General features: G+C 33.6%; 1 non-coding gene and 1 pseudogene across 1 annotated transcript; one reads left to right on the top strand and one right to left on the bottom strand.

Annotated features, from left to right (window-relative positions):
* The first annotated feature begins 1,209 nt into the window (after nucleotides 1–1,209).
* LOC124971544 (RB1-inducible coiled-coil protein 1-like) lies at nucleotides 1,210–10,532 on the top strand (annotated as a pseudogene).
* A 5,492-nt stretch (nucleotides 10,533–16,024) lies between these two features.
* Nucleotides 16,025–16,131, bottom strand: LOC124972718 (U6 spliceosomal RNA). The gene has a single exon (XR_007106511.1). It is a non-coding gene; the product is annotated as a U6 spliceosomal RNA (small nuclear RNA).
* Between the last annotated feature and the right edge of the window lie 10,040 nt (nucleotides 16,132–26,171).

Raw genomic sequence — 26,171 nt, forward strand, 5'->3', positions numbered from 1 at the left:
CTGTAACTATATCTGGTTAGGAATTCCAACAGTGGAATCTTGGCCATTACTGAAACCACAGTTCTTAAATGAGCAAGTTTTAATATGATGTCTTCTATGGATTGCAGATACTTTGAATGAATACTCACAAATTTGAAAAGTAGCTTTTGGTATGAATGTGAGCAGTCCTTCAGATTGTTCATGATTGTAGCCCAGACTTCGTGTTGAAGATATTCATCATGGACAAGACCTTCACAAAAAACAAAGTTTCTTGACAATTTCATACATTTCCACTGCAAGTTGTGTCCTTGAAGCAACAATGTGAAAAACTTCAGGAATCATAAAAGACTCTGATTTTTATTTCCATGTCATTTTCTGTTGCTCCCAGTTGGGCAACAAGGTCCGATGTACCTCCTCAGGGCCCACCTGAGGAGAATACGGGGCCGAGCAGGATGATGAGTGTCGGCGGCAAAGGAAACACACCAGAGCCGGGAGGTCGGTCAGCAGCAAGAGGCACAGCAGGAATCTCGTTTATTGAGGAAATCACACAGCTTTTATGCAGGGTGGAGGCTAGGCGGGAACCAATCATCTTAAAGGTCAGCAAGGCATGGGGTGTTCACGCAGGTGAGAGTCCCATAGGACTATATGGCAAGCACAAGCTGATCACGTTCGCAGACTATTGTTAACCAATCCCTGACGGTGGTCCGATTTATCGTCAGTAACTATTGAAATCAACTTTGAGGCCTTGATCTAGCTCACTCGCCAGGGAGTAAGGAGTCAGCCTAAGTTAGTTAACGTGTCATTAGTTCCAACAATTTTCTATTGAAAAGGTCATTTTAGGAATAGCAGGTGCACGGTCAAATAAAATTATTTCTTTGTTGGATTTGTCTTGATCCCAGTGCTGTAGGTGCACACTCTTAGATCTGTAGTCATGCATTTTCCTTCATTGACCACAAGTACTGATGCTTAATAGGAATCTTTATTTGCTTTGAATGGCATGTTTAAAGTCTATCAGTTTGTATTGTATGTTCAGTGTCAAATGTTAGAGTAGTTCCAGTATTAACCATAAACACATGTAACTTCATGATGATTTCTTTTGATTCCATGAGCTTATACCTCACCCTCTGTTATGATTCCAACAGGTACTGTGAAAAGCACTATCACCCTTCTTAAATGGATTAAAACTGGCTTATATTTGCTTTGTTTGATATTGGCAACTCAATGGCACTAATGGTTAAACTCAAAACCAGCAGTGCCTTCTGCTCCACCTGTGGCTTCAGTGCAGCCAGCAGCCCCAGGCACTATCTTCTGCTGCCTTCTCATCCTTGCTGCCAGCTAAAAACTGCCAATTTAGCACTGCCAATTGACACAACCACTGGTGACCTAGGTGCCTGCCCATCATAGCCTTAAACTACCAGCACAAAGGAAGGGTCAGGGTAGAAAAGGACCTGGTCAAGTTCCTCAGCTCTGGTTAGGTGGCTGGGAGTCAGGGGGCCACAGCTAGTCAGAGTTGAGAGGCCTGGGTGACTGAGGCAGCCAGAAGCAGCTCTGAGAGCTTGGCAGGGTAGCAGACATGACTGAAACTGGGCTTGTTGTCCATTCTTCCTCTGTCTTTCAAATTTTTCTTAAAGAAATGTATCATTTTCAATCATTTGTTTTCTCCTTGAGATGTATGTAAAATTCCTTAAAAGTCAATTGAGCCCCTTGACACTTTTGAATACTAGTAATATCTTTCTTGGTATCATTGGAGCCATCTCTTTAAAAAGTGAACATCAAAAAGGATGTCCCCCTTGTCTCCTGTCTTTATGGGAATTTTATCCAGATATTTACTTCAATTTATAACTTAAAAGAAGTTTTATATTTTTGCATAAAGATGATTAACATTTATGTAATGGATTATATCAGACTGGTTATGTTAATTTATGAAATTTGAGTTTTACCATCCCTTTAATGAATTATTTGGGTGTGCATCATGTTTTTGCCTCATGCATTTCCAGTAATACAACTGTTAACTGTTTCATTATTTCTAATTTCATGGAGAGTATTTATCAGTTGGCAGTATATATATATTTTTTATATATTTATATTATATTTATAATATATATTATATATATATATAATATATATATAAAAATCCACTGAGCAGAGAGGTACATGTGTCTATTCCTAGGTACTCAGGAAGCTGAGGCAAGATGACTTCAAGCTCTGGGGCAACCTGAGCAATTCAGAGATACTCTGTCTGAAAATAAAATAAAAAGCTCTGGAGTGTATCTCAGTGGTAGAATATTTGCCTAGCATGTGAAAATACTATTTCAATCCCTCAAACTGCAAAAAAATCTTCAAGATAGGAAATAAATTGCTCCAAAATTTGGAGAGATGGGCTTAACCTGAGAGACATAGCCAGTGTCTAGATAATTAGAAAAGATGTGTTGAAAGCAAAATCTGGTAGGAACACTTACATAAATAATTTTATTAAGTTTTGGGAAGCTAAGTGTAGTCTACCTTAACCATAAGATAATCTTGGAGCATACAATTTTGTGAGATTGCCATACTTTTGTTGGCTAAAGAACTTCAATATGTTCTCACAATGGAAAATAGAAAAATGTAATGTTGAAAGAATAAAATTATGAAAATATCATATATTCTAGATACCAAAGGTCTACTCTCCTGAGGAAAGACATAGAGCCATATCCCTTTTGAAGGAAGGAGTTTCCTTTCACTCTACTTCTCTTTAACTGCAATGTCTCAATGAAGGGAAAAAACATAGTTAGAAGTGCTGAATTCAAGGAGTGACACTATACCACAGGATAAATATAGTAAACATCACAGCTTTAGGATATAAGTATTCTAAAAATATCAGAGAGATATAGAATATAGAAAGATCCTCCTTCCGTAAACCTTATCACCTTACCTTCATACCTCCAGTATCACAATAATGTAACATAGTTGAAAAGTTACAAGACAGAGACATTCTCTGAAGACAAGTACTCAGGGAGAAAAAATGGGAAAGTAGAGATAAAGACAGACAATACAAGATGTGGAAACCTCCAACACAGATACCTAGAGTAAATTTATACACGGTTAAACTCCCAGATAGATTAATATAAATTCTCATGAGAAAGCCCTATTTACCTCAATTCCTATCACTTTGTACATTCTATCCAGTTTGCATTAAAAAATTTACAAGTCACACCAAAGCACACACACACACACACACACACACACACACACACAAACTCACACAAAAACCGTAATTTCAAAATAAAAAAAGCAAAAACAAAAACATGACAACTATACTTGTACATAACACAGATGTTGCAATTGGAAGACTTGGGATTTAAAACAGTTATATGAATGTCAGGGCTCTAATGGAAAATGTAAATAACTTGAAGGAACAGATGGGTAGTGGAAGCAGAATGACTGAAATTCTGAGAAACAATCAAGAGGAAATATTGGAAATTAAAAACTGTAAGAGAAAGTTAATTATGTTTTCAATGGACTCATTAGGACACTCAACATATCCAAGAAAAGAATATGCAAGCTTAAAGATGGGAGAATAGAAATTTAACTCGAAGAGACACAAAATGAAGAAAAAATAAATCCAGAAGATCCAGAATCATGGTACAATTTCAAAAGATATACTGTATACATGATTAAAGTGCTATTAGGAAAAGAAACAGAAGTATATAATAAATACCTGAAATATTAATGGCTGAAATATTTCTGAATCAATGACCAATAACAAACCATAGAATTAGGAAGTTCAGTGAATAGCAAGCAAGAAAACACTAAATACATAAAGTTAAAATTAATTTTAAATGATTTAGAAATATTTCAGTCATTAATATTTCAAGTATTTATTATGTATAATATGTCAAAATACACTCTACTGTCTTGTATATCTAAAAAGAATGAATAAAAACATTTAATTTAAATTGTCAACTTGATGGTATTAAGAGATGCCGAGGATTCAAAGGCTTCTGGGTGTGTCAATGAGGGCGTGTCTAGGAATGATTGGAATTTGGGATAGTGAACTGAAGTGGAGACCTTCCCCAAGCATGGGCAGCACTGTCCAATAGGATGGAATAAAAGCTGGAAGAACAAGGAAGCAGATGCAGATGCAGATTCAGCTGTTCTTCAATGGGTTCTTGATTGCTACTTTGATCGTCTGAGGGTATTGGACTCTTACTTCTTCAATCTTCCAAAGCGCAATCTGTCAGTGATTCTCCAGGTAGTTTCCAGAAGCCTTGGTCTCAGACTAGGGTAGCACTGTTGATCTTTCTTGTTCTGGGTTTCTGCATCTTGGACTGTGCAGCTGTTGGCTTTTCCAGCTCTCCAGCTACAGGGGGCCATGGTGGACTATCCAGTTACTAGTCATGTAAGTCAATCTAATAAATCCCCTTTGTATAATCACACTTCCTGTTGATTCTGTTCCTCTAGAGAAACCTGACAAATACATCCCCCTTCCAAACATAAAACGAACTATTCAACAAGTTTCTTTAGATTTGAATTTATTAGCAGAAAGTCTTGAATCAGATTTTGTGTCTGGAGTGAATGAGCTTGTGATGGAAGAAAATTTATCTTCTCCTAATCTTATAAGTAATCCAGTAAGTCCAGAGATGATTTTTCAATCACTTTATTCATCACTTATCAATACAATAGATAGTGGATGGGTGCAGGGTACAAACATATGTGGTAAAGGGGATTTTGAAGATCACACATCTCTGAATGTTTAACTGGAAAAATGTAGAGTTGTTGGCTAAAACTCTCACTTCAGTATATAAACCATCAAGGAAGACCTTGCCACTTATGTACATTTGTGCAGAAAATGAACAGAGTGACATCTCAAATTCTTTAAAATATAAGCTTTGAAAATAAGAAACATTATTGAAAAAGTAAACTGTTCCCTGGAAATGACAATAGGAAAACATCAAAAAGAACTACAGTCTTTAAAAAGTGAATATGATGGTGAACTTGATGCATTAATAAAGGAAATTGAAGAAAATAAAAATGAAATAAAAAAATTGAAAGGAGACCTAGTATACTCTGAGGATTTACAAAATAAAGATAATAAATTTGCTGTGGCTAAACATGAAAAAGAAGCTGTCATCTGACTACAGCATGATAAGGATTGGAAGTTGTTGGAGATGGAAAATATCATGCACACTCAAAATTAGAGAGCTGAAGCAGTCACAAGAGGTAGTATTAGAAGTCTTTTTAGAAGGTACAGTTATTTAAAGCAGAACTTAGTGCTTAGAACGATATTACCTGAAAGAATTGGAGGGCACACTGCAGGTCAGGCATACACTGGAGTTTGAATAAGTTATGACAGACCACCAAGTTTCTTTGGAGTAACTGAAAGAAGAAAATCAACAAAGAATTCATCAGATACAAGAGTCTCATGTCATGATTATCCAGGAAAAATAGAAGCAACTGCAGGAATTAAAACTCAAGGTTTCTGATTTGTCAAACATGAGATACAAGTTAGAAGTTGAGCTTGCATTGAAGGAAACAGAAACTGAAGAGACAAAAATTTGCTGGAAGCAAGCAGAATACAGCAGAAGGAAGCTTTGAAATCTCTCCTTGAACAAGTGACAAAAAAATTGAGAACAGAAATAAGTGCAATAAACCAAAAGATTACCAGGTGGGCTTAGCAGAGCTAGGAACTTTAATGATGATTATAAAAGATCAATGCATTTCACAGTTAATTAGAAGACAAGAAGAAGAATCTAATATTCTTAAAGCTGAATTATCCAAAGTAACATCTTTGCATCACCAAACATTGGAAATAGAACAACAACAAAAGCCTTGAAAGAACAAATAGTTGAACTACAGAGTAAATTGGACTCAAAATTGAGTGCTCTTTGTTTTTAATATATATATATATATATATATATATATATATATATATATATATATTTGGCATTTGTAGCATGCTTTATTTTGTTTATTTTTTAATGTGGTGTTAGGTATTGAATCCAGTACCTTGCATGTGTTAGGCAAGTGCTCTGTCATGAAGCTACATCCCCAGTCCCTTGAGTGATGTTGAAAAACAAAAAAGATGAAAAAATCATCCAACAAGAAGAGAAATATGAAGCTATTATAGAGAACCATGAGACAGAAAAAGAGAGATTGGTCATGAGCCATGAACAAGACAGAGAACAGTTAAATTTAGATGCTTAATTGTGGAAAAAGATGAAGCAATTCAGGCTACCGTAAAAGAATCTAAATTGAAGAGAGACATTATTGAGAAAGAGTTATTAGATCTAAAAGTTTTCTGGTGGAATTTCCTGGTTCCTCTAAGTATACCATCATATCATCAGCAAATAGGCATAGTTTGAGTTCTTCTTTTCCTATTCGTATCCCTTTAATTTCTTTGGTCTGTCTAATTGCTCTGGCTAGAGTTTCAAGGACGATATTGAATAGAAGTGGTGAAAGAGGGCATCCCTGCCTTGTTCCAGTTTTTAGAGGGAATGCTTTCAGTTTTTCACCATTTAGAATGATATTAGCCATGGGTTTAGCGTAGATGGCCTTTACAATGTTAAGGAATGTTCCCACTATCCCTATTTTTTCTAGTGTTGTGAGCATGAAGGGGTGCTGTATTTTATCAAATGCTTTTTCTGCATCTATCGAAATAATCATGTGATTCTTGACTTTAAGTCTATTGATATGGTGAATGACACTTATTGATTTCCTGATGTTGAACCAACCTTCCATCCCTGGGATGAAACCCACTTGATCATGGTGCACTATCTTTTTAATATGTTTTTGTATGCGATTTGCTAAAATTTTGTTGGGAATTTTTGCATCGATGTTCATTAAGGATATTGGTCTGAAATTTTCTTTCCTTGATGTGTCTCTGTCTGGTTTAGGAATCAGGGTAATATTGGCTTCATAGAATGAGTTTGGGAGAGTTCCCTCCTCTTCTATTTTCTGGAATACTTTGAGAAGTATTGGAATGAGCTCTTCTTTAAAAGTTTTGTAGAACTCGGCTGAGAACCCATCTGGTCCTGGACTTTTCTTTGTTGGAAGGCTTTTGATGACTTCTTCTATTTCATTACTTGAAATTGGTCTATTTAAATTGTGTATGTCCTCCTCGTTCAGTTTAGGCAATTCATATGTCTCTAGAAACCTGTTGATGTCTTCGAAATTTTCTATTTTGTTGAAGTATAGATTTTCAAAATAGTTTCTAATTATGTTTTGTATTTCAGTCGTGTCTGTTGTGATATTTCCTTGTTCATTCCGAATTTTAGATCTCATAAGTGAATTCAGTAAAGTAGCAGGATATAAGATCAATGCACATAAATCTAAGGCACTTTTATACATAAGCGATGAATCTTCAGAAAGAGAAATTAGGAAAACTACTCCATTCACAATAGCTTCGAAAAAAATAAAGTATTTGGGAATCAATCTCACAAAAGAGGTGAAAGACCTCTACAATGAGAACTACAGAACACTAAAGAAAGAAATTCAAGAAAACCTTAGAAGATGGAAAGATTTCCCATGTTCTTGGATAGAAAGAATTAATATTGTCAAAATGGCCATACTACCAAAAGTGCTATACAGATTCAATGCAATTCCAATTAAAATCCCAATGATGTACCTTACAGAAATAGAGCAAGCAATTATGAAATTCATCTGGAAGAATAAAAAACCCAGAATAGCTAAAGCAATCCTTGGCAGAAAGAGTGAAGCAGGGGGTATCGCAATACCAGATCTACAACTCTACTACAAAGCAATAGTAACAAAAACGGCATGGTATTGGTACCAAAATAGAAAGGTGGATCAATGGTACAGAATAGAGGACACGGACACAAACCCAAATAAATACAATTTTCTCATACTAGACAAAGGGGCCAAAAATATGCAATAGAGAAAAGATAGCCTCTTCAACAAATGGTGCTGGGAGAATTGGAAATCCATATGCAACAGAATGAAACTAAACCCATATCTCTCACCATGCACGAAACTAAACTCAAAATGGATTAAGGACCTTGGAATCAGACCAGAGACCCTGCACCTTATAGAAGAAAAAGTAGGTCCAGAGCTTCAACATGTCGGCTTAGGACAAGACTTCCTCAACAGGACTCCCATAGCACAAGAAATAAAAGCAAGAATTAATAACTGGGATAGATTCAAACTGAAAAGCTTTCTCTCAGCAAAGGAAACTATCAGCAATGCGAAGAAAGAGCCTACAGAGTGGGAGAAAATCTTTGCCAATCATACTTCAGATAGAGCGCTAATCTCCAGAATCTATAAAGAACTCAAAAAACTCTACACCAAGAATGTAAATAATCCAACTGACAAATGGGCTAAGGAAATGAATAGACACTTCACAGAAGAAGATCTACAAGCAATCAACAAACATATGGAAAAATGTTCAACATCTCTAGTAATAAGAGAAATGCAAATCAAAACCACCCTAAGATTCCATCTCACCCCAATTAGAATGGCAATTATCAAGAATACAAGCAACAACAGGTGTTGGCGAGGATGTGGGGAGAAAGGTACACTGTACATTGCTGGTGGGGTTGCAAATTAGTGCAGCCACTCTGGAAAGCAGTGTGGAGATTCCTTAGAAAACTTGGAATGGAAACACCATTTGACCCAGCTATCCCACTCCTTGGCCTATACCCAAAGAACTTAAAATCAGCATACTACAGAGATACAGCCACATCAATGTTCATAGCTGCCCAGTTCACAATAGCCAGATTGTGGAACCAACCTAGATGTCCTTCAATTGATGAATGGATAAAGAAAATGTGGTATATATATACAATGGAATATTACTCAGCCATAAAGAATGATAAAATTATGGCATTTGCAGGCAAATGGATGAAACTGGAGAATATCATGCTAAGTGAGATAAGCTAATCTCAAAAAACCAAAGGAAGAATGATATCGCTAATAAGTGGATGATGACACATAATGGGGGGTGGGAAGGGTTAGTGTTGGGGTTAGAGTTGAGTTTAGGGAGGGGGGCAGGAATGGAGGAAGGAAGGACTGTATAGATGGAGGGGAAGGGGGGGAGGGGAGGGGGGGAAGGGAAAAAATGGCAGAATGAATCAAACAACATTACCCTATGTGAATTTATGATTACACAAATGGTATGCCTTTACGCCATGTACAGACAGAGAAACAACATGTATCCCATTTGTTTACAATAAAAAAAAAGAAAAAATTCAAAAAAAAAGAGTTATTAGAAAAAGTTAAACATCTTGAGAATCAAATAGTACAAAGTCCTGCTATTGATTCTACCAGGGAAGATTCTTCAAGCTTAGTTGGTGAACTTCAAGAAAAGCTTCAAGTAGTAAAAGTTAAGTTTCAAGAACAACTTGAAGAACAAGAAAGAAAAAAGAATGAAGGAATGCAAAATATTCCAGCATCTTTGCTGAACAACTGTTTTAGTCAGCTATTTTGCTATTGTGACTAAATGATCTGACCAGAACAATTGTAGAGGAGGAAACGTTTATTTAGGGTCTCATGGTTTCAGAGGTCTTAGTCCAAAGAAGGCCAGCTCCACTTCTCAGGGCTTGAGGTGAGGCAGAACATCATGGCAGAAGAGTGTGGCAGAGGCAAGCAGCTTGCATCATGGTAATCAGGAAGCAGAGAGATTCTCCACTCTCCAGAAACAAAATATATATTCCAAATTCACGCCCCAATTGCCACCTCCTCCAGCCACACCCTACCACTTCATTTACCACTCAGTTAATCCCTATCAGGAGATTAAATCACTGATTGGGTTAAGACCCTTGCAACCCAATCATGTCTCCTCTGAAACTTCTTGCACTGTCTCACACATGAGCTTTTGGGGGACACCTCACATCCAAACCATAAAAACAACAAACCAACTTTAATGCTGTTTTAACAATAGGAAAAATGAGAGAATAAAATATGAAATGATCTTAGAAATAAGTTAAGAACTACAATGCCGCAACAAGAATGAGATAAAGATTTGATAGAGTCACTTTCTGAGGATCAAGCTTGTTTGCTTGAGAAAAAGAAAAACTTGAAGAAGTCAGTAAGTTGCATTGTAGTAGGTTTATTCTTTCAGTATATGTAAAAGCCCCAGAACTTTATGGAGCTTGAGCCCCTGAAATCCCTGGTAAAACAGAAAGATTGGCCATGGAAACACAGAGGAAAGAAGAGTGGATTCAACAATGGAGACAAGCATATCTGTCCAAGAAAATGTACCTATGCTGTCTGAAGAAAAACAGGAAAATGCTCTTAGACTGAGTATTGCTGTTGAAGGAAGAAGAAAATAAGCAGTTAAATCAAAGATTGATGTCACAAAGCATGTCTTCAGGATCTTTGACAATTACATATTATTTACAACTTGTCCTACTTTATATTTTCTGCTTTCAGATTTTTTGCCTTCCTTGGATCTCAAACCAGTTGAGGGTGAGTCACGTGCATCTAGAAGACCATGGTTACTTGCAAAAGTAATGGAAAAAAAATACTGTCAAGCCAAAAAAGCGCAAAACGAATTTCAAGTTCCTTTGGGGATAAAGTTTTACAGATTGAAAGCTGTGTTATGGAATAAGGAAGTATAGCTTATGGAAGAAATTACTACCTTCTGTGTCATTTTCTAATTTGTCCTATAGTGCTCATTAATCACTCAAAAAAATAGCAGGCCCTTTTTGATATAAAAGTCATTATGACAATATACTTCATTGGTGTGTATCATTTACTTTTTACCAACTACATTTTAGGAACAATAAATTTATCAAAATCTGTGCTGAATTAAAATGTTTTTATTTTGTGTGTTTTTTCCCCCAGAAAACTCTAGAAAAGCAGACCAACCTATTCATTTACTCAAAGGGCATACCCTGTGCATTGTGCCTTATGATTAACCATATTAATTGCCTGTTATGTATACATTAGTTTGAGTTTAGGGGTTCAATGTTAGTTATTATTACCAGTTTTTTTCCTTTAGTGAAATCAATCAATATCAGAATACTTGCTCTCTCTAACACATTCTTTATAAAATGTATACATTCTTCAAAACTATTTAGAGGGGTGTTATTGCATGCAGATAATCATAATTTTGAGTTTGCCTCAGCAGAGTAGCAAATTCTTTCATTTTTTAAATGCCCTTTGATGTTCCAAAAACAAAAAAGGAACTCTGTAATTTGACTGATTTTAAGATTAGCTATAAATAATCAGCTATCTTCAAAAGTACTTTCAGAAAACATATCATCTGAATTCTTAAGAGAGGAGTCTGAGTTGTTGACATTTTTGAATGCAGCATTCAAATCTTCCCAACGCCTTTGACTCTTTAGAATAATCATGATGAAGTCGTAATTCATGGTTGAGTTTCAGAAAAAGATATTCTTTATACATTAACCATTTAGAGTTCATTTAAATAACAAAATACTGTATTGTAAAAAAACCTATAACAGTAGAGGGAAGTGAGAGGGAAGAGGGGGTAGAGGTGTGAAAGACTGTGGAATGAGACAGATGTCATTACCCTATGTACATGTATGATTACACAAATGGTATGAATCTACATTGTGTACAACCAGAGAAATGAAAAGTTGTACCCCATTTTTGTACAATGAATCAAAATGCACTCTATAAAAATAAAAAAATAATTTAAAAACCCATAACATTTTAAGACAATAAAGATTTGAACCTATAAATGTTTGTGCCTTTTGAAGAAGGATACATTTTTAAATATTTGAGTAATTGGGAAGTTTTAAAAGTTGTTCTGTATGGTATCAAAGAGAAACATTTATTATGGAAAACTTTTTAAAATTATATACTATGTAACAAGTTAAAATAATGTTATGTAGAATGCAACTGCTTAAACTAGACCTTCAGAGAAGTTGCCATTGAACAAAGGTATTTAAATGAGTTCATTGAGTTTAATGAGAGTTGTTTCAGGTTTGTTGCTAGAGAACAGTAACAAAATGATTCTTTTTCAGAAAATACTTAATTTCTAATTTAAATATCTTTAAAATATGTATATCTAATAGTACAAAAAATGGAAAACATAGTGTACAGAAAATTGAATTTGACAACATATTAATGAATAAATGAACAAATGATTTCTAAAAAAAGAAAAAAAGAAAATTTGAAAGAAAAGAGGATCAAGTGTTCTCATTTTTAACCGCAGGGTAAGTTTTTTTTTTTTTTTTTTTTTTTTTTTTTTTTTTGTACCAGGTATTGAACCTTGGGACACATAACCACTGAAACACATCTCCAGCCATTTTTTTTAATCATTTTTTTTTGAGACAATGTCTCACTAAGTTGCTTAGCACCTTGCTAAGTTGCTGAGGCTGGTTGAAACTGCAGTCCTCTTGCCTCAGCTACTGAGCCTCTGGGATAAAAATGTGTGCCAGTGCACTCCGCCAGAGGGTAAGTTTAATTTTTAGATTAACATTTATTTATTTACCCCTATACCCTGAATTCTCAATTCTCCAATGATTGCAAGGAACTTTATTGATTTTCAGTTTGCCCAAATTTTGTAATGAGAATATCAATGATCCCTTCTAATCTCTATTTAAATCTAAGCTAAAACCAAAGGTTTTCAGTATCTACAAATAATGTACCACACGTGCATATTGTAAGAAACTTATAATAGTGTTGGTTCACTTTATCCCTCTTATCCTTTGTTCTATTTTTGTCATATTTTGTTTTGTATGTATAAGTAATTAAAAATGTTTATTCAATTGTACTAAAAAATAACTGAAACAAAGATATTGTCCACATATTTTGTTATATTTTAAAGCAACAAAACTAATAACAGTCAATATTTGTTAGTTAAATTTTAGAATGATGATAAATAACAAAAATGCTTAATTTTACCTTTATTTAATCCATTTATAGTCATCTTCATTAATTTATGTAGGTTCAAGTCTCTGACTTTTATCTTCTTTGTCTTTTTTAAAATATTTTTTAGTTGTCAATGGACCTTTAATTTTATTTATTTATGTATATGTGGTGTTGAGAATCGAACCCAGGGCCTCATAAATGCCACAGTGCTCTATCACTGAGTTACAACCCCAACCCTATCATATTCTTCTTGAATCTAGTAGATTAGGTTAGAACTGCTTATCAGTGAAATTCCTCAATTATTTTTCTGCAAAAGCCTTCATTTCCTTTTTAGTGTCAATAGATACTTTCACTGATTAACATTATGGATTGACAGGTTTCATATTTTGTTCTACTTTATACTCAATTATTTTCTAACTTCAAATTTTCTATAACAAAGTTGTAATTCTTATTCTTATCTGTTTTGATACACATAATTCTACTTTTTATCCTCTGGTTATAACATTTTAAAATATATATTTGTGAATTCATACTGCTTGATATACTCTGATCTTTTTCTATCTTAAATTTTGAAGTTTGTCATATTTTTTGTAATCTTAGTCATTATCGAAGTATATTTTTTCTTATCTGCTATCTTTTCTTTCTCTGGGTGGGTAATTGTACCTATTTTGGAATTTTTGATATTTTCCTTTTAAAGCTCTATCACATCCCCAACCTCCAACTCACACTTTTTCTGTCTCTTTGTGTCCCAATTTGGACTATTTTAGTGCTCTATCTTCACATTCACTGATAATTTCTTCAGATATGTTTGCATTATCAATGAACTCATTGAAGGTGTTTTCATAATTTCTATGTTAAGATAAACATAGTCATTATTATTATTCTAAATCTTATTTGAAACAATATCAACATTTTTATCAATAACCAAGTCTTTTTATAAAGTGCATTTTTCTTCTTTTTTTTATTATTCTTAATACATTGTGTGAAAGCCAGACATGCTAGAAAGGGCAGTAAATACTGAAATAATTATTTTTATACTTAACAATGTGCATATATTTTCTTTATTAGGCCTTTGTTATTAGATTCCATGTTATTTAAGTAAAGAATGAGCTGATACCGTTGCTATGGTTATCCTTAGTACATTACAGGCTTTAAATTTCTCTAGTGATAAGATATATTGAAGGAGTGGAATGGTTCACCTGAGCTCATTTTTTCATTGTTGATTCCAATCTTGATTGTGCCTTCCTTTTGTCAGGGAGAATTTGTTTTTTGTGATTCTCCAGGCAGTATTCCAACCAATATCTCATTAACACTTGCTAGAATGATGGTGAGAAGATTAAGAATAATTATCTAATTAGCCTCATTTTTAGGCATGCACTCTGTCACCGAATCTTAAAGAAATGGCCTTTTAAGTGCTACTGTCCACCCACCACCTGTCGTGCTGTGTGTAGTAGGTTAATCCTACCCCTCCACAAGAGATATAACTACTTTTCAAAAATATATATATTTTATTTTTTTCTTTTTAGATATACATGACAGTTGAGTGTATTTTGACATATTATACATACTTGGAGTATAACTTATTTTAATGAGGATCCCATTCTTGTGGTTGTACATGATGTGGAGTTTCACTGGTATAACTACTTTTTATCTTTCTATTTGTTGGACTGTTGGAAATCTTCCCACATTTTCACCATAAGGGATATTACTCTCAAACTAGCTTGCATTCAGTCTTTTGAAGTTCATTATCATTTTTTAGTTTAAAATTATTACTGGCATGTATTGTATCTGGGAGTAACAGTCCCACTAAGTAAATGTCCTTGTCTTCTTCTGTACCTACTAAATAGGACTAAAATATTCAGGCAGTGAAGGAAAGGAAAAGTGTTTCAGGTTTATATATTCATGATTAATTCATTTGTTCAACTTTTCGTAAGTACTTTTGTCACAGTAGGACAAAGTTTTAAAAAGGTTGTGTTTCATATGCATTTGCATAACAAATAGGGGCTTATGCATAGCAGGGGCTTAGTTAATGTGTAGTTTTATTTTCTTTTTCTACGTTGCTTTTTAGTTTCTTTTTCTATGCTGCTTTTTCTTTTTACACATTTTTAAAATGCATGTTGGTTTGTGTATATATATTACTGTTTAAGTATATAAAATAATTAAATCTAGAGGAAAGAAAAGATTGTTACAAGGGTTGATGATACTGTACTAGGGACTACCTCACAGTTCTGATTAGGAGCATATAATTCTATAGAAATATTTAATTTGGAGGAGTAATTTGCTTTAACATTTTGGAACAGAGCAATGAAGAAATGCATTGAAAGAAAACAATACCCTATAATATTTTGTGGATATAGTGATAAAAGTTATTTATGAAGGAAAAAGTTGCTATTTTCAGTTGTGTGTGATGAGTAGCAGCAGCTTCAATATGTTCTTTATTTCTGTGGATAATCATTAATCACCTTTTGCAAAAGAGCAGGGATTTGGATTTAAACATCATTACAAAATGCTGATTATATTTTTTTAGTTTATACAATTTTTTATGAGATACTTGTCTTTGCACTGTATAAGTTACAGATGGTTAAAATGTGACATATTTTCTCATAGAAAAAAAAAAACAGAAAAAACTCTTAATACTATATCAAGAGATTAATGTTATTTTAATCTAATTTTTGAATGAAAGTCCTTGGTTATAAACTTAGATTTTAAATATACAGGAGATAGCTAGCAAATTAATGATTAAACCAATTCTATATAATTATGCATGTTTTCTTCTCAAGTTTGTTTTAACTCTAAGATGTAAGCACCTTTCAAAACTTATATTTTGAGAACCTAAGTATTCTGGAGTATAATTTAATGGTATCTCAGTGAATTAAACTTAATTTTTATTTTTAAAATTAGATAGTATAATTCTATCTCTAGAAGTGCCTTTGCTATACAAGATCAGTAGACAAAGAAATTATCCAAAGCCTCTGAGTCAATCAATGTCAAAGTTATATTTTATTTCTGTGGTGTATTTTTATGCCACTTTTTAAAAATTTGTGCTAATTAGTTATACATGACAGTAGAATGCATTTTATACATTGTACACAAATGGAGCACAAATTCTCATTCCTCTGGCTTCCTCTGGCTGTACATGGTGCAAAGTCACACTGGTCATCTAATCATACACGTATACAGCATAATATTGCTGATTTCATTCCACCATCCTTTCTACCTCCATACCCCCTTCCCTCCCTTCACTCCACTCTACTCACTTTAAAAAAATATGTATTTGGAATGCTTTGTGAATTTGCATGTCATTCTTGGGCAAAGGCCATGCTAATCTTGCCTGAATTTTTCCAATTTTAGTATATGTGTTGCATAAGCGAGCACTTTTAATGCAACAAATATTAGTTGACAAGAGGCTCATTGCTAAGTACTAGAAGCATTATGTTGGGAAGTATCATATATTTGTTACTTTTGAGATTCTTCACAGCATTATCTTCACTTTAAGCTAATGACTGGGTATTTTACTTGGGACTGTAAAAGAATTAATGCATTAATTATTTTAGTTTTATCTTTAGATGCTGTCAGGTTTTAAATGTTTGAATACTGTCATTATTCATACCTTAGAAGCATCTTGGAAGTATTTATTTGTAATCTCTAAAATAAGAAGGCGTACGTGAGAATACTCCAATTCTATGGAAATTTGAGAGACTTACTTCTTATAATTGTCCTTATTTGTAAGGTCATTTGGGCTATTTGTTTATGCCATCCACTCATTGATTCTGACTGAACAATTTGGAGAGGAAATTTTGAATTTTTTTGACACCCCAGAAAATTCTGAGGCAGGTACTCTTCTTTGATTCTTTGAGAAATACTCCCATTGAATGACAATGTCTTTGTTACTGAATCCTAAGACTCAAAACTTCTAAAGGAGATTTGCCTCTTGAAATAGTGCCAGGGACTAATTAATATATCTCTCTAAGGAGTTCTCTCTGTTAAGAAATTCCTCTTCCTTACAGGTTTCCTAGGAATTGAAATGTCTCAGATATTTCAAACCTATGGCAAATGCGATCAATGTTCTGACTTTAATTAAAATACTTTAGACATTTAGATAGGATATATATATATATATATATATATATATATATGAGAGAGAGAGAGAGAGATAGGAGTGTAGACTACATCCAGTCAATATTAAAATATTATACCTTTGGAACATTTATTTGATGAATTGCATTTAATTTATGACAAAGTTTAGTAACAGAACTCAATTTTCATATGATTTTCATAAAAATTAGGTACTTTAAAATTATGATACATCAGAATCAATCTTGTTTGAAAATTTTCAAAGATTTTTATTATAGCATCTAGAATATTATACTCATCTATGATTATATGGAAAAATTATTTCAAAAGTGTCTACTTGCTAATACAATTAATTTGGGGATTATATCTAAAAATAAAATATAAAGACTTTTTCTTTTATATGCCTGATCATATCGGAGACAAAGTATGTTGTAAAGAAAGCATAACTGTACACAAATTATTTTTAATTTAGGTAATTTATAATTTGTTTTGAACTAAGTAGAGCCATAAATAATTCTAGAGAGTGAATTCTGAATTTTATTCTTCTTCTGAAATAAATGATAAGATCAAATCTCTATTTCTATAAGAATGTAGTAATCAAAATTTTAACTAGGCATCTTTGTAATTTTCATTCCTGGCATACATCTCTAGTACCTGTTTCCTTTGTACAGAAGACTGAGGTTGCCCTGGCACACAGGTGATGGAAAATCCTTATGGAAAATTTTGGGCACCTATAAGGCCAGAAAATGCCTCATGTGGAGGAAGAGCTCTGGAAAGAATAACAGACCAAATAAAATGCAATACAAGCAGTGGGGTCATTGAAGATGACTAAGCAATTTAACCCAAATATGTACAGAAAGTTATGCTGTACATGGCAGCAATTTTGTGGAACCCATAGCTGACCAGCCACCCTTAAATCAACTTCAGGTAGCAACAAATAAAACCTGAGGGAGTATCCCTGTAGTGGGATGTCTCAATATCTGTCTAGAAGGAACTTGAAAAGGGATCACTATTAGCTCAGATTTGCTGAAATCCCCTGTCCTTCAATTCAAACAAGGGGAGTGGGTGGATCAGACCCATCCTGGGAAATGCTAGCTTAATCCAGCATTTTATACAGCCTCCAAATCCCTGGGAACACAGGAAAGATGGAAAGGATGTCTGTGATTCACAGTGATGGGAAGTGAGAGCTCAGAACCAGGTGGAAATATTATTTCCATCCTGTGAAGTGGAGAGAGACCACACCAGATTCACAAACACAACAGGTGGGTGTTTGGACAGGGGTGGGACAGATGTCTCTGTCCCATTCTGTGGAGGGGAGTGGCACCTGTTGTTGAAAACCTTGAACAGTGGAAACTAGAATCCAGGCAAAATGCCCTGGCAATCTGTGTTTGTTGGGAGGCAGGGTATTTTCTAGACCACAGATCACTCAAACAGAACTCACAACCATGGGAATCAGACTTCAAGACAGTCACCACACTGTATGCAACTTTGAAGAGAACGTGTGTAGGGCAGCGAGAGCATAGTGACCTATAACAGTCAGAATGACAGACCATGACCCTGTATCATAATCTCCTGCACAAATAGAAATAGTCAACAGACACATCATGGCACACTCAAAGCATCCAGCCTCAGGTCCCAAGGTAGACAAATAAGAACTAGATTGTGTGAGGCCCATAAAAACTACAGAGTGATTCCTGTGCCTCATAACCTCTGGGGATATTCCAAACCAAAGTTTGATGGACTTGCTCTAAAGGTGCCTAATTCTGATGAAATCCAAAAGAATACTTGATAATAATTTTTTCATCTTGGCATGGTTTACTATAAAAAGATTTAAGAACAACTTCGATCATATTTATATCACTTTTCACTTTGTAAGGATTGTTGTTACCCTATTCTGCCCTTAAACCAGTATGTTGTATTTTTTCTAATGATTTCAAACATTAACTGGAATTGTTTTCTATCTTTGTTTTCCTAGCTCAGGTTAACACTTGCTCTTCTTATCTTCCTTTCCTCTTACATTACCCGCTACAGACTCAAATCACCCCCCATCCATATTTTTCTTCTTGTAACTTTAGTGTGTATTATTGTTTTCTTTTTTCTTTTGCAGTCTCTTTGGTCCATTTTTTATCTCCTTTGTTTTCAACTCCTATAATGTTTTTGCAATTTTAATATATTTAATAATTAATTTTCTAACCAATTCCAGAACTTTATTATAAGTTTATACATGGATTAGGGGAGCTGTGGAGAACAGCATCAAGTTTGGGTTTTCATGGGTTGAATACTATGTGATTTTTGCTCTGATGTGATTGTAGTGAACAGAGTAAATTGTCTTCTCACAGTGTGGTACTGATACTGGGAAAACCAGAGAACACTTACCAAGTGAAAGTATCAATACCTGGATATTCTTCCAGTTTGGATATCTTAAGAGAAGGAAGCTTATGAAAAGTCCCTTGCATAAAAGAATGAGTGACAATCAAAAGAAATGTGTAGACATGGAAAGACTATGAAAAAGCAAAGGGGAAAAACACCTGAAACAGCCCACACCTTCAAAACTGACCCCACTGCCACAACAGTGGAATAATTGCTAGAGAAATAATCTAGAAATTTTTCAACTAGCTAAAAGAAGATGTAAGGAATGAAATTTGAGATTAAAATAAAGGAATTGAAATATCATTTTGATAAAGAGATAAAAAAGTCCATAAAAGAAAAAATGGAAAACCAGAATATCAAAGACTTAATAAATCAAATTATAAATTCAATGGAAAAGATCACCATTGATTAGACCACTTTGATGATAGATGTTCAGGCCTTGCAGACAAAGTATATCTTCTTGAAAATGAGGAAAAAAATAAAGAAAAAATGTTAAGAGACCATGACAAGAATATTCAAGAAAATTGGGATAACATTAAGAGACCAACTTTAAGAATCACTGGCATAAAAAAGGGAATAAATCCAAACTAAAGGAATGTGCAATCTTTACAATAAAATAATACCAGAATATTTCCCAAATCTTAGGAAAGAGATTAATATCCAAATACAAGAGGCATATAAAACTCCAAGTAGTTCAGATCAAAATTATCCTCTCCACAGCTAATTATAGTGAAGATTCAAATTCATGGAATAAGGACAGCAGTTTTTTAATTAATTAGTTTTGTTCTAAGTAATTATATATGATGCTAGAATGCATTTTGATACATCTTACATAAATAGAGTATAACTTTTTATTTTTCTTAAAATCTGCAAGGAAAAATGGAAGGTCACATTTTAAGGTAAATCAGTTCATGTTTCAACTAATTTTTCAAACCAGATTTACAAGTCAGGAGGGTTTGGAATAATATATACAATTCCTGAAAGAACACAGGTGCCAAAAAAGATTATTATAAATGGCAAAAGTATCCTTCAGAATTTAAGATGAAATAAAAATCCTTCATGATAAACAGAGATAATAAGAATTTGTAACCAGGACTGGGATTGTAGCTCAGTGTTAGGGCACTTGCCTACTGTGTGTGAGGCACTGGGTTTGATCCTCAGCACCACATAAAAATAACTAAAATAAAGACATTGTATTCATCTAAAACAAAAAAAAAAATAAAAATAAGTCATAACCAGTAAAACTGCAATATAAAACATATTTAGTGAAATATTTCATGTAGAAGAAATAAAAATATAAACCAGCATAGGAATACATTGCATTATAATAGTCTGAAGATCTAAAATAAGCATACTATAGTAACACAGTCATATTGATGTTAATAGCAGCACAATTCACAATAGCCAAGCTATAGGTTCAGCTAAAGTAGCCTTCAGCAGATGAATGGTTTAAGAAAATGTGGTATATATACATGATGGAGTAAAGAAGAATGAAATTTGGGCATTTGCTGGTGAATAGAACTATAGACTATCATGCCAACTATAATAAGACAGAATCGGAAATCTAAATGTTGAATGTTTTCTAGGATATATGGAAGCTGACCAAAATATGAAGGGAATAAAAGAAAAAAGGAGAAAGTGAGAAATGGAAAGGAGGCAAGGTATTCCACCAAAAAGAAGGGAGACTGATGGGATTAACAGGAGATGAGACTAGATAAAGGAAGAACAGAAGAATGAATCTAACCTGACATTTCTACGTACATCACATGAATATACCACAGTGATTCTCATTATCATGTGTATCCACAAGACATGAATTAAAAAAAAAATCTAAAAGTAGACATCAGGAAGATTAGTAGAATAGAGGGAAGGGAAGAAAGAGAGGAGTGGAGGGAAAGGGGAAATACTGGGGAATGAATCTGAGCAAATTATGTTCTATGCATTTAATTATGTCAGAATGAATCCTATTACTATGTATAACCAAAAAGAAACAATAAGAAATGTATATATATAAAGAGTAGTCAAAGAAGATTCAAGTCTGAATTAAACATTGGAAATAAATAAAATGGCAGTAAAAAAAAATCACCTCTCTATAATAATATTGAATTTATATGGTCTAAAATCTTCATTTAAAACACATATTTTTTTTAAATCCAATTACACATTGACTACTACAAGAGACAACTTACAAAGACATTCACAGAATGAAGATGAAAGGATGTGAAAAAATATACCATGCAGATGAAAACTGAAAGTAAGCAGAGGTAGTTATTGTCATAGCAGACAAAATACCCTTAAATTCATAATTAAACAAAAGAGACAAAGAAGGTCACTTCATACTAGTTAAAGTAAGTATCCAACAACAAGATACAATGATTGAAAATATTTGTTTCAAATAATGGTTGAAATATAACACTACTTTCTCAATATGAAGAATCAAATAGAGCATAATAAGTGATTTCAACACTTCTCTTTCACAATTAGATGGATCTTCCAGACAGAAACTAAGTACAATTTTTCAGAACTAAAAAAAATTAGTAAATTATTAATCAAATTAATCTAACAGGTGTTTATAGAATATTTTATCTCTCAAAAACTGAATTCAGTTTCTTCTCAATGTCATATATAGCATTCTCTGAAATAGATCATATTTTAGTACACAAAACAAATCTTTGCAAATACAAAAAATATCAGACATAACCTCTTGTATCTTATCAGATTGTAATGGGTTGAAGTTAGAAACCAATGAGAAGATAAGAAACAGAAACCATTCCAGCACCAGGACATGAAATATTATATTCTGGAATGAGTAATGAATTTGACAAGAAACCAGGAGCAAAATTTTAAAAAATTCAGAAACAAATGTGAATAGAGATATAAAATATCAAAATCTCTGGGACATTGATATGGCTGTGTTACTATAGTATGCTGACTTTAAGTCTTTTGGGTATCAACCTAGGAGTGGGATAACTGAGTCAAATTTGGGTACATTCCAAGTTTTCTGAGGAATCTCCACACTGCTTTCCAGAGTAGCCGCACCAATTTGCAACTACACCAGCAATGTATGAGTGTGTCTTTTTCCCCACATCCTCCCCAACAAATCAATGTTTATGACACTTCAATTTACATAGCTAGATTGTGGAACCTACCTAGATGCCCTTCCATAGATGAGCGGATAAAGAAACTGTCATATGTATACACAATGGAATATTATTTGGCCATAAAGAAGATTAAAATTATGGCATTTGCAGGTAAATGGATGAAGTTGAAGAATATCATGCTAAGTAAAATAAGCCAATTCCAAAAAACCAAAGGCTGAGTGTTTTCTCTGATAAGTGGATGATGATACATAACAGAGGGAGGGTGGGAGATAAGAGAAGAATGGAGAAACTTCAGATTGTGTAGAGGGAAATGGGGGGAGGGGGCAGGAGAAGGAAAGATAGTGGACATTATTACCCTATGTACATGTGTGATTACAGGAATGACATGAATTCACATCATGTACAACCATAGAAATGGAAAGTTGTACCCCATTTGTGTACAAGAAATCAAAATGCAGTCTGTAAAATTAAAATTTAAAAAGGACAACAGGCTATATTAGTTGCCATAAATAGTTTAAACATCAATAATAATCAGTTTGTAAGATTCTTTCCTGAGCATAGCTCATTAATGAATGGGGATGGGATAGGAATATAAAAATTTTTTGAAAAGGAGATTAAGATAAAAAAAAAAACTCTAGGACAGTGTGAATGCAGTTTTAAGAGGAAAATTTATAGCATTGAGTTCTTACACTAACAAATAGAAATATATACTTAAATAATCTAGTTTTATACACCAATACCCTATTAAAAGAACAATGTGATACCCAAATTAGAAAAAAAGGAAATAAAATCATAGCTGAAATTAATGAAGCTGAGAATAAAAACAAGAGTTGGTTCATTGAAAAGATAAACAAGAGTAATAAAACCTTAACCAAGTTAAACAAAAGAGAGAGAGAAGACCCAAATAAAACTAGTGATGAAAATTGAATTATTACCACAGTCACTTTTGAAATCCAGAGAATTATCAGAAACTTCTTTGAAAATTTATAATCCATTAAGCTGTAAAATCTGGATAATATTGACAAATTCCAAATTAGACCATGAAGTTATAGAAAACATAAACACACAAATACCAAGTAAAGAAATTGAAGCAGCTATTAAAAGTCTTCCATCAAAGAAAAGCCCAGGACCAGAGGGACAGTCAACCAAGTTCTATCTGATATTCATGGAAGAAACAATACTAATCCTCCTGAAATTATTCCATGAAATAGAAAAGGAGGGAACATGGCCAATATCTGATGAACATACATGTAAAATATCTTAATAAAATATTGACAAACTAAATTTGAAAACACATTAAGAAGACAGTGTACCAAGATGAAGTTGGTTTCATTCCAGGGATGCAGGTTTGGTTCAATATGCACAAATATGTACATGTAATTCAGTACATAACATGATTATCTCGATAGGTGCAGAAAAAGCTTTTGACAAAGTCCAACACCCATTCATATTGAATACACTAGAGAAACTAGAAATAGAAGAAATTTATCTCAACATTGATAAAATAAAGGCCAACTTTATAGTGGATGGAGGAAAAACTAAACATTTCTTCTATGTAACAACAGGAACAAGACAAGAATGCCCAGGGTCACCACTTCTTTTCAGCATAGTCCTTGAAACTCTGGCCAAGACATTCAGTCAAGAGAAAGAAATTAAAGGGATATAAATGGGAAAAGAAGAGGTCAAGTTGTCTCTGTTTTCCAATGACATGATCTTGTATTTAACAGACACAAAATATCCACCAAAAGAATTCTAGAGCTGATAAGCAAATTTAGTAAAGTTACACAATATAAGATCAACATACATAAATCAATTGGCTTTCTATATTTCAATACCAAATCTGTTGAAAAATATTAGGAAAATTATCCCATTTACAATAACCTCAAAAAATATTTGGGAACAAATCTAACCCAGGAGGTGAAAGAACTCTACAGTGAAAACTATAGAACACTGAAGAAAGGCATTGAAGAAGAAATTAGAAGATGGAAAGACCTCTCATGTTCTTGAATAGGCAGAATTGATATTTTGAAAATGGTCATACTATCAAAAGTACTATAAATTTTCCATGCAACCTCAATCAAAATACCAATGAGAGTCATCATAGAACTAGAAATTCATTGTGAAGAATAAGAAAACAAGATCAATGATGAGCAAGAAAATGATGCTGGGAGCATCACAATACCAGATCTCAAATTATACTACAGTAACAAAAACAGTGTGCTAGAAGAAAACATTGGCTCAGTACTCTACCATATTGGTATGGGCATAGACTTCCTTAAGAAGGCTCCTAAAGCATAAGGAATAAAACCCAGAATCAATAAGTCAAATGGCAGAAAATTAAAAAAGGTTCAGTAAAGGAAATGATTAAGATTTTGAAGAGAGAGCCTAGAGAATTGTAGAAGATCTTTGCCACCTGATCCTCAGATAAGAGATTAATATCCATTATATATAAAGTACTCAAAAAACTTAAACCACCCTAAAAATAAACTAATTCATAAGTTGGCAAAAGAACTAAAGAATACTACTCAAAGGAAGAACTACAAATGACCAATAAATACATGATAAAATGTTTTATATCTCTATCAAACAACAAAATGCAAATCAAAACTATATTGAGATTCCATCTTACTCTAATCAGAATGATAATTATCAAGAACACAATTAATAATAAATGCTGGTAAGGATGTTGAAGGAGAGTTACACTCATACATTGTTGATGGAACTGCAAATTAGTACAACTACTCTGGACAGCAGTATGAAGAGTCCTCAAAAACCTAGGAATAGAACCATCGTATGACCCAGTTATCCAAATTCTTGGTATATACATATATATATGATCTAAAATTAGCATAGTATCAGGATGTAGCTTCATCAATGTTTACACCAGCATACCTCACGATATTCAATCTATGGAATCAGCTTAGGTGCCCCCAAGAGAAGCATGAAGAAGATCCAGTATATATTCAAAATGGAGTTTTACTCTGTCGTAAAGAGGGATCATATTATAGCTCTTGCTGGTAAATGGATGAAATTGGAGAACATCATGCTAAGTGAAATAAGTGAGACCCAGAAATTTAAGGGTTGAATATTTTCTGTGATATGTGGAAGCTAAACCAAAATAATGAAAAAAGGAGCAAGACATGGTGGTGCACGCGCATATTTAGAGCAACTTAGGCACCTGAGGGAGAAGAATTGTAAGTTCAAGGCCAGCGTCAGCAAACTAACAAGGCTCTAAGCAACTTAGTGAGACACTGTCTCAAAATAAAAGTAGAAAGGGCAGGGGGTGTAGCTCAGTGGTAAGGTAATCCTGGGTTTAATACCCAGTATCAAATAAATAAATAAACAGGAGACATAAAAAGGATCAGAGTCCATGAAAATAAATTAGAGATCAGGAGATCTGTGAAATAGAAGAGAATTGTGGGGGAGGGAAGAGGGATGAGAAGAAGGAGAAAGAGTGGAATGAATCTGACCAAACTTTCTTACGTACATATATAAATATATCATAGTGAATTTCACCTTAATGTGTATTCATAATGCCCTAATCAAAACAAAACTATAAATAAATAGAAGAAAGATTGGAACAGTGAAGGGGGAGAGAAGGGAAAAGGGATATACTGGGGACCAAGTTGGAGCAAACTACATTCCCTGTTTGTATAATTATGTAAAAGTGAACTCCAGCATTTTCTATTATAATAATACTCTTTAAAAAGCTTTAAAAAGTTTTAATTAGGCATCAAAAATTAGCAATTAATATACGACTGGACACATAGAATGCATTTTTTTTTTTTAGTACCAGAATTGAACCTGGAGGCGCTTAACCACTGAGCCATATGTCCAGTTTTTTATATTTTATTTAGAGACAGGATATTG

The sequence above is a fragment of the Sciurus carolinensis genome, chromosome X (assembly GCF_902686445.1).
Source record: "Sciurus carolinensis chromosome X, mSciCar1.2, whole genome shotgun sequence".
Classification (NCBI taxonomy): Eukaryota; Metazoa; Chordata; class Mammalia; order Rodentia; family Sciuridae; genus Sciurus; species Sciurus carolinensis.